At 44.3% G+C, this 13,828-nt stretch overlaps 1 long non-coding RNA gene across 1 annotated transcript in view; it reads right to left on the reverse strand.

The window, feature by feature from the left end:
* LOC138260823 (uncharacterized) overlaps positions 1-13,828 on the reverse strand; it is a 134,419-nt gene that overhangs the window by 65,786 nt on the left and 54,805 nt on the right. Inside the window, exon 2 of the long non-coding RNA XR_011199015.1 lies at positions 11,503-11,597. This is a non-coding gene — a long non-coding RNA (uncharacterized lncRNA). The remainder of the gene's footprint in view (positions 1-11,502; positions 11,598-13,828) is intronic.

Genomic DNA, 13,828 nt, shown 5'->3' on the forward strand with positions numbered 1-13,828 from the left:
CCTGGGGGCCCCTACACTCCCCATGCACTTGGCATTGGCAGTGCAGGGGCCTCCAGGCACAGCCCCACCCTGCTTTTTACTGTCTGCACCCTTTCACTGTCATTTTTACTATAGCAGGTCACTTATAATTCACCCCTATTGCAGGCCTTCTAGCCCAGAGGGAAGGGTGCAAAGTACCTGTGCGTGAGGGCACCCCTGAAATAGCAGAGGTGCCCCACAAACTCCAGGTCCATTTTCCCAGACTTTGTGAGTGTTGGGACGCCATTTTACATGTGTACTGCACATAGGTCACTACCTATGTCCAGCTACATAATGGTAACTCCGAACATAGGCATGTTTGGTATCAAACATCTTGGAATCATACCACAAGGCTGTTACAAGCATTGGTTGTATGAGTCCATGCATTCTGGGGGCTTTTTTGAGGACCCCCAGTACTGCCATTACAGCCCTCTGAGGGTTTCCAGGCAGCCCAAGCTGCTGCCGACTCCCAGGCAGGTTTCTGCCCTCCTGATGCTTGAGAAGCTCAAGCCCAGTAAGGCAGAACAAAGGATGTACTTTGGAAGAGGGGTGTTACACTCTCTCCCTTTGGAAATAGGTGTTGCAGGCTTGGGAGGGGTAGCCTCCCCAAGCCACTGGGAATGTTTTGAAGGGCACATTTGGTGCCCTCCTTGCATAAACCAGTCAACACCAGTCCAGGGACCCCCAGTCCCTGCTCTGGCGCAAAACTGGGCAAAAGAAAGGGGAGTGACCTCTCCAGTGTCCATCACCACCCCAGGTGTGGTGCTCAGAACTTCTCCAGAGGATCCCTGGATTTTGCCATCTTGGATCCAAGGTTGGAAGGGAACTCTGGGAGCATCTGAGCAGCCAGTGCCAGCGGGTGTCATCAGACACCCTCCTGATAGGTGGTCACCCAGCTAGCTGACCAATCCCCCTTTCATGGCTATTTAGGGGCTCTCTCTTGGGTGGTTCCTCAGATTCAGATGGCAAGACTCCAACAGGAATCCCCTGTAACCTACACTACAACTTCTGACCGAAGAAACTGCATCTGGACTCTTCAGAAAAAAGAAAAGACACCTCCTGCAACATCGTATCTCCAGCTCCTTCCAGCAACTACAACATTTCCCCAGTCATGCATCCTCTGAGAGCAGCCCGTCTTCATCCTGCCTCAGAAGGAATCTCCTTTGGGGGTGAAGGAGTCACTCCCCTGCTTCTGCAGGCACCAACAGTGACAATGACCAGCTGCGTGGATCCCCTCTCCTTCTGAGCTCCGTGGATCCTGAATCACGGGTGGTGGACTAAAGTCGTCCCAATATTCCTTTCTTCCAACTGTCCAACCTGGGTGAGGGTAAGCCCATGCCTGCCCATGCAGGACAGTACCCTAGTGCACCGCATTATTTGCAGCTGCCAAAGCATGTTGGCATCCTTCCTCCAAGATCTTCATGCATCTTGAAGCTCCGGTCCCCAGCACTCCTTCCTGTGATGCACAGCTCCCTAAGTGGTTCTCCGGCGGCGTGGGAGCCTTTCTCGTAGTGCTGCGACTCTCCTGTCCCTGTCATGTGGGACTCCTGTGTGTGCTGCCTGGGCTTCTGTGGGCCCTCTGAGTCGCTGAGAGCCCCCTCTTACTCCCACTCCTGGGCAGAGTCCATCTGGTCCTTCCTGGCCCCCGGCAGCTCCACTTTCTGCTAACTGCGAGTTTTCTGTGTGCCATGGCTTGTTAGTGGAACCCGAAGATGCAAACCCAACTGCAATCCTCTTTCCAGTGTGGGACATCACCTGCATCCTCCAGGAACCTGACTTCATCTTCTTGGGTGGTTCGCTTCTTGCACCTTCATCCTGGGGGGTAGAGATTCCTGCCCTTCCTGGGGTCCGCTGTGCTTCTTGGACTTGGTCCCCTTTTTCCACAGGTCTTCTTGTCCAGGAATCCACTGTTGATGTCTTGCAGTCTCTTCTGGGTTTTGCATAATTCTTCTTCTCTTCTCTGTGTGTGAGCAGGGGAATTTACAGTGTTTTACTCCTGCTTTTGTGATCACTGGGGTGGGTTGTGATAGTTAGCTTTGGGCTTTCCTAGAACTCCCAGCTCCCCTCCACACACTTACCTATGTGGGGGCCCGACTTTCACATTCCACTTTCTTAGTATATGGTTTGTGCTCCCCATAGTCCTATTTAAACTATTGTGATTTTCACCATTTGCACTGTTTTCTAACTGTTTGTATGCCTATTTCTGTATACTAGTTTATATAGTTTGTGTATTTCTTACTTCCTAAGGGAGTATAGTCTGTATGGTATTTTTGGTATTTGTGTCACCAAAATAAAGTACCTTTATTTTGTAACACTAAGGCCCCTATTTGTACTTTTTTAGCACCGCATCTGTGCCGCTTTTTAATGCAAAAGCAGCGCAAACTTACAAAATACAATTGTAGTTTGTAAGTTTGCGCTACTTTTGCATAAAAAAATGACGCAAATGCGCCGCTAAAAAAGTATGAATATGGGCCTGAGTGTTTTCTTTCATTTGTGTAAGTACTAAGTGTGAATACAATGGTAGTGCATGAGCTTTGCATATCTCCTAGATAAGCCTTTGCTGCTCATCCAAAGATACCTCTAGAGAGCCGGGCTTCTAGACACTGACTACACTACACTAATAAGCGATACCTGGACCTGGTATAAGGTGTAAGTACCATAGGTACCCACCACACACCAGATCAGCGTCCTACACCCGCCCCCCAGACACACAGGCAAAGGAAAGTTCCTGAAAGCCTTAGAATTAGGGAAAGTCACAGTGAGGGTGACAAGTCAGTGATTGTCAGTATTAGGAGCGGGTCAGAGGACGCCAAGATGACCCCTCCTATTTGACCTGCTCAGAGTGATGTGGGTCCTCCACCACTACTGCCGGTTTCCATATTAGTAAGACCCCCCACTGAGCCCTGCATCCACTACTATCACAGTCAAATTATGCCCTAAAGAGAGGCAAATGACACAGTCATCTGCCTCCAGTAACTCAGGCATTGCCAGTGGCACACTAAAAAATGTTATCCTCCCCAGTTTGGGATGTCTTTACGATTAGAGACAGGAGGATAACATTGCAATGTACTCCATTTGCCACACAAGTGTTCGTCAAGGTAAGCCAGGATTGCACTATGGTACTCAAGGCCAAACGTCCCATCTGAAAAAAAATGCCACAATACAGTGGGAAGTACATCTTAATTAGATAGGCGTTCGTGATGAGAGAGAGGAAGTAGCTCAGTGCACCATGATAGAAAAAAGGTTGTCATGAGAAACAAGAGAATGATGGTATTACAAAGCAGCTCTGCCCCCTGTAGTGTGCTAGCATCATCTGCATCAGCAACCTCCAAATGGCACATGACTTAGATGCAGACACTTCCTCTGCATACAGTGATTCTACCATGATGTTCATTGAGTCTAACACCTTCTGCTTCTCTTTAGAAGTCATCTGTGTCAGTGATAGTGCAAAATAAAAAATCCAAACTACCATTACGGGCATGTTTAGGCAGGAGGGGCTCTACAAACGCAACCACCCAACGGCAGGAAGCTGGCTACGATGTTAGTGCTGGACCGCCTCTCTTTTTCTTTTGTGGAAGGAGTGCGATTTTTAGAATTTGTAGCAGCCATCTGCCCGAAATGGAAGGGTCCCAGCTGGACCTATTTTGCCAGAGTTGCTGTTCCAGTGCTTTATAATGATGTGCTACAATTGTTTGGCCAAGTTATGCACTAGTGTGCTGTTAACACTATCCACCTGACAACAGACATGTGGACCAGTTGTCAAACAACTGATTACATGTAGATCACTGCACACTAGATCTCTTTTATGGGGATTAGACAACAACTATCTGCAGATAATAGGGCTGAAGAAAGTGTTAAGGGCTTTTGGCTGCATGCAACAGTACCAGTGTTTGCCATGGAGAAATCCCATACAGCTGTAAAGATTTTGGAAGAATTTAACAGCGTGGTGCTGGAGTGGCTTTGACCCAGGGGTCTCATAATTTGATTTGTTACCACACACTGGCTGCCTGCAGAAGAATCTGTACTCATTTCAGTCATTCTTTTAAAACCCTGAAGCAGTTGAGGATGATTCAGAGTGTTAATACAGTGCCGGTTAAAACCCTCACACAGGATGTGCCAACACATTGGAACTCAACAAACTATATATTGCAATGTCTGTTTGAATAGTACAGACCGATCACCAACAATGGTGTTCAAAGAGGAGAGGATGCAACTGTGAAAAGCATGGCAATAGAGATGGACAACTTGGAGCTAGTCAAACGCCTCACACAAATGCTACTTCTTTTTGAGGTTTTCACATGGAAAGTCAGCAAGGAGAACAGTATTATTGTTAGACCTGACAGCCTTAGGGTGTGCTTAACCCAAACTTTTTTCCTGCTTTGCCTCACTTTTGTTGATCTGCTTTTTGGCATTAAAACTCTGGGCACTTTATTGCTGTATTAACAATTGGCGTATTTAATTTACTTTTAGGTCCCTAGTAAAGTTCACTTTATTTTCCCAGGGCTTGTAAATTAAATGCTACTAGTGAGCTTGCAGCACTGATTGTGCCACCCACTTAACTAACCCTTCAAACATGTCATAGACCTGGCACTGAAACGCCTGTATGTGCAGTGTCACTGTCACTGTCACATCGACTTATTACATATGAGACACCTCTAATGTAGGCCCTAGGTAGCCCATAGGGCAGGGTTTGATGTGAGTAAAAGTCAGGACATATACGTTTTTTAGTTTCTCATGTCCTAGTAGTGAAAAACTCCCAAATTTATTTTTCACTACTGTGAGGCCTATCCTACTCATCGGATAGCATTGGGGATTGCTTAATACATTTATTAAGTGTAATTCCTGATTGAGAAGGGGTATGAGTGTCCTGTTTGACACCTATGGACTTGTAATAATAAATCCTCCTGAATTGTAAGGATGGATTTATGATTACAACTATAAAAATGCCACTTTTAGAAAGTTGCCATTTTTCTGCTCTTAAGCCCTGTGTGCCTGCTACCTGCTTGAGTCGCTACATCCCAAGAACCAAGGGACTCCTAGGGCTTGCTGGCTTTTCTTCTGTTCTGCAGTCTCAGGGACATCAAGATTGCCTGCAACTTCCCTGAAGTATCTGGACTCTGCCACCTGTAAGTCCTGCCCTGCCTGTATCAATCCAGTCCTGGGCACTTGGAAATGGGTTCTTCTTTACTGCAACTCTCAAGGTTGATGCATTGCCACCACTGAACTGATCGGGCCCACGCATCTCACCTTGGCACTGATGACTCACTGCTGCTGCTGAGGATGAGAACTTTGAATCCCTGACTGTGCCGGAATAATGCATTTCCATCTGTCTCTGCGCATCACCTTTGGCATCACCATCTGCACAGCTTGACTATAACACATATACTTCATTGTAAAGGGTTCAACACCGCACCTTGACAACGCATCACCCGATTGCGAGTATCAGAACCGAATTATAGTCTCTGCATCACCTCCTCTGCTCCTTGCATTGGATCCTTTATGTCGACGCAAGTCTCCACCAAAGGTACAGTTTCAGTGGGACAAGTTGATCCCTGTACCCAGCTCACGCTCTATCGCAGTAGGCCTGAACTTTGGATTTACAACAGTCTAGTGCAGATATTCTTTAAAATTTCATATCTTGTCTTGTACTTATTGGATTGTTGTTGTTTTAGTCTTGTTTTACTCATATAAATATAATCTATGTCTATGTGGAGTCTTTACACATTTCCTCCTAAGTTAAACATGCCTGCTCTGTGCCAAACTAACAGAGGGTGGGCACAGGTTAATTTATGGTGTCTAACTGACTTACCCTGACTAGGACTGTGCTCCCTACTTGGACAGGGGGCATACCTCTAGCAGCGACAGACCCATTTTCTAACAGTGATGAGCCAAGCCATCCCGTTGTTGCATCTGCTACAGGCCCAGTTGAATAAGGTGTTGCAAAGGTTTGGTGTGAATAAACAAGCATATGAGTTTGTTCAGATCTTAATCATTTGCTTGGCTATTAATCCAAGACTGAAAAGAGAAATTGTGTCCTCCAAACAGTACATATGTGCCACAATACTTGATTCTCAGTACATAAAACATTATGGCCACTTTCAGTCCTTTTTCAGAAGGGGATCATTCAATTTATAAGGCTTGGGCCCATATTTATACTTTTTGCCAGGTGGGGGTGGTGGTATGGGTGAAGGGAGGTTTGCCCCAAAAAATGGCACTAGGCTGGTTAGAGGCAAAAAAAAATTTGTTAACCAGCCTAGCGTCATTTCCTGAAACAAAACCATCCACACCACATGACACCTGTCTTATAAAAGACAGAAGTCATGCTCACCGTCCCAATGGCCAGTACAGGGGACCAGGGGACCAGGGGACCCTGGGCATGGCCATTGCACCAGTGCCAGCAGGAGGACCATGTCAGGGCCCCCAATGGCACTTACATTTTTTTTTAATACTTACCCATACTTACCCTACTTACCTGGGATGGGGTCCCCCATCCTCTGGTGTTCCTCTGGTGTGGATGGGGGCATTTCTGGGGCTTGGGTGGGTGCCTCTGGTTCCAATCCATGGTGTTTAACCATGTAAATGGGTCCACGAGTCCCCTTACGCCTGGTCTGACCCAGGTCACCCGTGTGTCATTTTAGCATGGGGGATAAATATGGGGCTGTGGGGTCAGCACCATTTTTTAGATGGGAACACCTACTTTGCATTTCATTGATGCAAGGTAGGTGCACGCATCCATAAGATGGTGCTAACTCCAATATTTTGACGCTAGACGTGTTTAGCGTAAAAATTTAAATTTGAAGTTAAGTTTGTGCCAAATTTGTGTCATAAGAATTACGCAAATTCTGCACAAACATAGTATAAATATGCCCCTGGGATTGTTGATCGATCAAAGACTTAGAAGAAGAATAGCTGGAGGTTAGAGGCCTGAGGTGAAGTTCTAGATTACAGCCTTCAACCTCCAGAGAGGTTGAACCATCATCACCAGAAATACCAGCAACAGAAGAATCTGGCCGAGCCTCTACAATGTTGTGGTATTAATTGGCATGGCATAAGTCAAGTGCAGAGATGAAAGCAACAGAAGTCAAGCAAGTAGCAGCAACAGTGACTATTCAGAGGATCAAAACCCACTGGTCTACTGGTAAGGAAAGATGCAAAAATGGCCAGAGCTCAGCAGACTGTCAGTAAAGTATCTGGCTTGTCCGGTAGCCAGGGTGTCTTTTGAGCATGTGTTCAGTGTTGCTGGCATAATTGTCACCGTCAAGAAGGACCAGCCTCTCACCTCAAGAAGTGGAGAGATTGATCATGAGTAAAGTAAACAAACACTTCATGCATCAAGATTACACTTTTCCTGAAACAGCACATGAGGTAGAGGAGACCGATTGGTCAGGCTCAGGTGTATTAACTGATCAACTTCTGGGCAAAGCTTCTGAGTTTGAGGGCAAACTCTACTTCCCTGACTAAGTAGAACAAAAAAGAACTTTCGCATATGATTGTTGAACTGCTCTGCAAAAAAAGGGATATAGAAGGACATTTATATATCTGGTGTCTGACTAATGCAGCCCCATTTATTCACATGAAAGAAATGGACCAGTGTGCGCAGAAGAAGCTTTCCGATTCACTTATAGTACATGAAGAAAATGCCTCTCATCCTTATCCTTTTTTCATCCCCTAGCTGAGCTGCTAGTAAAGATTGTTATTTATAAAACACTGACATTGTTAGTTGCTTCGGTGGGAGTAGAGAAGATACAAAAGACATATGTGCACCATGCTTGAAACAGGTAACTAATGGACCAATGAGTAATATATTGAGTTATTGAGGGTTTGTGTTGTGGCTGGGTGGGTGTTGCAATTAATTTGTAAACTTGATATGTAATGTTTCAGGCCTGATGGATGATTCTGCATGAATGATTGCCTTGCTTTCACTTTTTACTATAATTACTTGTCCCATTCCTTTCCTGTTTGTCTTCCTTTTCAGGTTCTTCAGCGACCAGTCAGTTTAGTTAACCAAACTGGATAAAATGTTCACATTTTTTAGCTCATCCTGTTCTTCAACACTACAAATCTATCTCATTTGCCTCAGGTTTCAGTCAGGATGGGACTACCCAAACAGCCAGAAAAAGAAAATTATGAACAATTTCTATCTACTTCAATAGGAAACAACATATTTCAAAGAGGCCTACTACTGTGGACTGGAGAGAGGTGCATTTATTTTGAAAATGCTGAGTAGTTTGTTGGCTCAAATGTCAACCTGTCATTAAGCAGTTGTGGTCTGGCAGAAGACTGTCACTGGACACATGTCACATGATGGACGCCCACAGCTAAATGTTATTGACAATTGACATTTGTGAGATTGATCAGCTAGGTACAAGCAGCTACTTGTCAGGGATGGTGGTAAAAGATTATTCTCACTTCTCAGGTAATCACACATGACTGTAGTGCACAAGCCTAGGATCTGCCGTCTTGACTCTCATCCACCATAAAGCTAAACTTCTCCTTGACTCTAAAATATTGACATTTACTTGTTTGCGTTCCACAGATCTCTTTTTCTGCATGAAAGCTCCATAAAATTCTACTTACTGGACCAATTAAGTCCTGCACCCAAAATGTACATTCCAAGAAGAAGAATGCAGATACTCCATCCATTTTGACATTTGTATACAGTATTGTTTTTCTTTTCATAGCAATAACAATTTGCAGAACTGTGTGGATTCTCCTTATTATGTATTTGTCAAACCTACCTAACAGAATAATTAGATAACTTCGGACTCTGAGGCTAAAGAAATGTTTGCATTTGGTAACTGAACTGTGCCATTCCTGCCCCAACAGGTGCGATGACCATGTGTTTCTCATAGACTTGATGAATGTTGTGTTTGTCTTTGTCTCATCTTTCTCCAACTCCCTGTTCCCATCCATTCATGAAACTCCTAACCATCTTCCCCGAGGTTGTTTGATCTATTGAAGAGTAGCACCAACTTACTGTTACAGGATCTTCTTAACTAAACCATAGCTCATGTCAGTCTTTAAACCCACCCAGGCATGAAAAAACCTCATCATTATGGTGCAGAGCCTTGGAACAATGTCTGTTCCAGAAGTGTGTACTTTTGCATGATTCACAAAGGTAAAGTTACACCTTAGGTTTACTGTTGCAGTTAACTATACTACCAATAACTTTAAACGTAGTTTCTAACTAGTAGTAATATGACTTCCTTTGAAAGTGATAGGAGTTATTTACCACTCACAAAATGACTGCTCATAAAGTAAAGTTATTGATGGAAAAGGTACTAGTCATAAATTTAGACTGCAGAGTAAAGTAACACCAAAAGTATAACTTACTCCACATTTGTGAATTAGGCCTTGTGTTGCTTACAAAATCTATGCAGCAGGAAGTAACCGTCTCCTGAGTCCTGTCTACTGACTCAAGGTTTTTGTAAGTTAACTTTTCATTTTTAAAGTAAATTAAATTGTTACCAGCTTCACAGATTGCTTAGAAATTACTAAAACTATGGATAGTTTCTGTTTTGCGACTTTTTTGTCATGTGGTCTCAGTGTTGGACCACCTTCTAATTCTGTGTTTTCTTTCAGTCTAGTTGCCTGTGATGGATAATCCTTCTGAATAATTCTACAATTGGAGTTCACCTTGCAAGTATCATTCTGAGAAGATCGGAGTGGAATGCCGCATTATGATATCTTCCCTGTTGGTGCCAGCCCACTGTAACAACCAGCATTAAGGAAACCCTGCAATAATGATTTGGGAGATTGAGAGAGGTAACAGGTATTGATTAATCTATTTTGGTAAAATCTATTTAAGAATTTCTTACTGATGCTGTCCTCAGGAAGGAGAGATAGACAAGATTGAGATATTGTGTATGTTGTTGGCAGACCCCATTGGTAGTCAATAGTTACAGAGGGTAGGACAAGGGCAGTAACTAACTCGTATGTAGTATCATTGGTAGGTGGGTGGGTGCTGCAAAATCTCATCAAGCAATAAAGTCAAACAGAATTTGTCAGTTTTTGTTCCCACTCAGGTAGGGGGATATACTGGACTGCAGAAAGTTGTAAATAAACTATTGAAGAATAACCACATAACAAGGGAGATTTCAGGTAGGGAAATTCTAGCGGGAAAAGACATGGTACAGTATAATGGGTGACATAATCAGAGGACGGCTACACGCCTTGCTCTCGTCACTAGGCCACAATGCTGCGTAGTGCAAAGATGGGTGGCTATCTCATCCTGGGATCGTTGCTGGTCAGTTCCAGCAGCAGGAGTAACTAAATAAAGCTAGTAAAACAAAAACATTAATGTGATGCTCAGACTGTATAGGATATATACTGTCTACAGTGGCACAGCAGCAGAGCACTGCTGGTCCCTTAGGGTCACTGAAATTTAATTTGGATGTGAGAATTAGTCACCTGGCCAATAGTTTCCTGCACATGCTTCATAAAATGCATTATCACTGATTACAAGGAATTAAGCCTGAACACCAACATAATCAAAAAGTGATTTTACTTCAAAGGACTTAATTCTGAAACTGAAAAGACACTTACGTGTTGATAAATGAATTAGCTCCCATTAATGAGTTAGACATATATATGCTGCACAAGTAATATTTGACTATATGTGCAACATTAATGGAGCCATGCTGGCGAGTCTGCTACTCTGCAGCATGTTTTTGGAGTATCTGTGAGGGCAAGTTATTTTATTAACTTGTTATAATTAATTCTAAGGGCACTGCTCTTCTCAAAACCCCTCTTCAATTCTACCCTGAGTCCAAACTTAGAGGGCTCATAGACTGTAGCAGATGGGTTATTCTGTACAGTAGACAGTTCATAGAATATAAACAATGCCCATTAGTATGGCGAATGGGATATATTTTATTTGTCAAGTTTGTTAAAGAGTATCCCATCCACCAAACTCTAAATCAGACACTTGGTCCCACATTACACCATGGCCTCCACCACAAATTATTTTCAACAAATGCCTTCACTTAGTAGTGGGAAAAGTGAGTCTACAGAAAGGTAAGTTATAGAGTTTGAGCTAGGTAAAAGTTTAACTATGGAACAGCTGGGTGCCATTAATCATGTACCATGCTTTTGCTTAGTCACATTGGTTGCCAGAAGAAAAAAATTGGAACCATAAATCTGTAATGGAAGCCATGAAAAATAAGTCACTTGAAAAGAAAAATGTAGCACATGACGAGATAGAATAGACATTTTTGGGTTTGCTGGGACAGAAAGATAGAATCATGAAGTGAGGTACTAGTAAGTGACTGGGTCTTCGGTTTGTATGCATTGCAGATGTCATTGTGCCACATTGTTGACTGAAGCAGACACACATTTCACTGCCTACACTTCACCACTGAATTAAATCCCACTGGAGTTGTAGGTGGTTAAATGCCAAAGACAAGGAGTTATTAAGCAGGATAGCTGCCTTGTTGCCTTGCTTGGCAAATGCAGTACTGTTAGAAAGAAAGCAGAGTGACTTACCACTTTTCCCTGCCACCACTGGTACTGCTCCTCCTCCCATGACCTGCTGTGCCCTCTCCAATGTCCCTGGCTGGCTGGTGCTTTTGGCTGTACACCTAGAGAAATCATAATGCGCCCAGATTAGTCACCTAAGTAAATATTTATTTTGCACAAGGTACAACAGCAATATCTCACTATAGTTAAGTTAGCAATTTATTAGTATATTCTATCAAAGGGATCAATTTGGAAGGTTTGTTGGTTGACAACATTTTGAAAAGCAGGTAGTCAAATCTATCAAAAATGTTTTTTTCCTAAGAGAGGGATAGATCTATGAAAGGATAAAAGAGAAATGCAATGAAGGATTGGAAGGGAATGAAGGACATATGTTATTAGTTGGTCATGTTATTACATTTCTGCTATGCTGTACTATCATGGACACTGGTAGTATAAGACAACATTGGGGCTCCATGACCACTCAACCTTTGTCCCTGTACGTTTGACTGTTTGATCAAGAAGGTCTTCTCAACCAACGTTTGGTGAACACTTGGCCTCTTTACGGTACCAAAAATCTACCCTCTTAAAAGTCCACACAAGACATGTAAAAGAGGGAAAGCTAACTAAAAAAGGGAGCAGAAGAAAGCTATAGACAGTAGAAAATCAGCTGTGGAAACAGGAAATATAGAAATTACAAGTAAATGAAGGGATAACAAACATTAGATAGGGGAGTTGAAAAAAGTAAATAGTACAAATACGCAAGGCTATAATTTTACTAGTGGGAATAATTAAAAGTAAGAAATAATAATAAATACAGCATACTAGGGCCAGCAGAAGCATCTGCCATGGCTGCGGTGCTGGTGGTGGTCATTGTCCCACCTGCCACGGAGCTGATAGCAACTGCTTACCCAGATGCCCCCTTGTCTTTGGGTGCTTATGAAAGGAATAAAGAAGATAAAAAGAACAATGATCAGTGGTGAGCTCAACAAAAACATTTTGACAGGCACAGTGTTGGACTTTTGTGCTTATGCAGGGTCATCCCCAATCTTTTTGCCTCCTATTTTTTCTGACCTGTTGCTGTTGGTTTTTGAACTCTGAGCACTTTACCACTGCTAACCAGTGCTAAAGTTCATATGCTCTCTGTGTAAATTGTATTGTTGATTGGTTTATCCATGATTGGCATATTTGCTTTACTAGTAAGTCCCTAGTAAAGTGCACTGGAGGTGCCAGGGCCTGTAAATCAAATGCTACTAGTGGGCCTGCAGCACTGGTTGTGCCATCCACATAAGTAGCTCTGTAATCATGTCTCAGACCTGCCACTGCAGTGTCTGTGTGTGCAGTTTTAACTGTAAATTCGAATGGCAACTGTACCCACTTGCCAGGCCTAAACCTTGCCTTTTCTTACATGTCAGACACCCCTAAGGTAGGCCCTAGGTATCCCAAAGGGCAGGGTGCAGTGTATGGTTAAGGTAGGACATATAGGCGGTCATTCTGACCGCGGCGGTTGGCGGTCGCCGCCCGCCAAGCGGTTCCCGCCGAAAGACCGCTCCGCGGTCAAAAGACCGCGGCGGCCATTCTGGCTTTCCCGCGGGGCCGGTGGGCGACCGCCAGAAGACCGCCGGCCGGCCCAGCGGGAAAGCCCCTTCAACAATGAAGCAGGCTCGGAATGGAGCCGGCGGAGTTGCAGGGGTGTGACGGGTGCACTGGCATGGCCGGTGCAGGGGCCCCCAGGGGCCCCACGGCACCCGTTCCCGCCATCCTGGTTCTGGCGGTGGACACCGCCAGAAACAGGCTGGCGGGAAGGCGGTCGGAATCCCCATGGCGGTGCTGCATGGCGGATACCCTGGGCCAGCGGGAAACCGGCGGGAAACCGCCGGCTCCCCTTTTCTGACCGCGGCTTTACCGCCGCGGTCAGAATCCCCCAGGAAGCAATGCCAGCCTGTTGGCGGTGCTTCCGCCGCCCTCCGCAATGGCGGTCATGGACCGCCAGGGTCAGAATGACCCCCATAGTAATGTGTTTTATAGGTCCTGACAGTGAAATATTGCTTAATTCATTTTTCACTGTTGCAAGGCCTGTCCCTCTTATAGGTTAATATAGGAGCTACCTTTAAATCTGATTAAACTGTAGATTCCCTTTGGGAGCGGATGGACATGTGGAGTTTGGGGTCTCTGAGCTCACAATTTAAAAATAAATCTTTTAGTAAAGTTGATTTTAAGATTGTGTGTTTGAAAATGCCACTTTTAGAAAGTGAGCATTTTCTTGCTTATATCATTTCTGTGACTCTGCCTATTGTGGATTCCCTGTCTGGGTCAGTTTGACAGTTGGGCTGGTTGCACCTCACGCTAGACAGTG

Source organism: Pleurodeles waltl, chromosome 10 (assembly GCF_031143425.1).
Source record: "Pleurodeles waltl isolate 20211129_DDA chromosome 10, aPleWal1.hap1.20221129, whole genome shotgun sequence".
In the NCBI taxonomy this organism is placed as follows: domain Eukaryota; kingdom Metazoa; phylum Chordata; class Amphibia; order Caudata; family Salamandridae; genus Pleurodeles; species Pleurodeles waltl.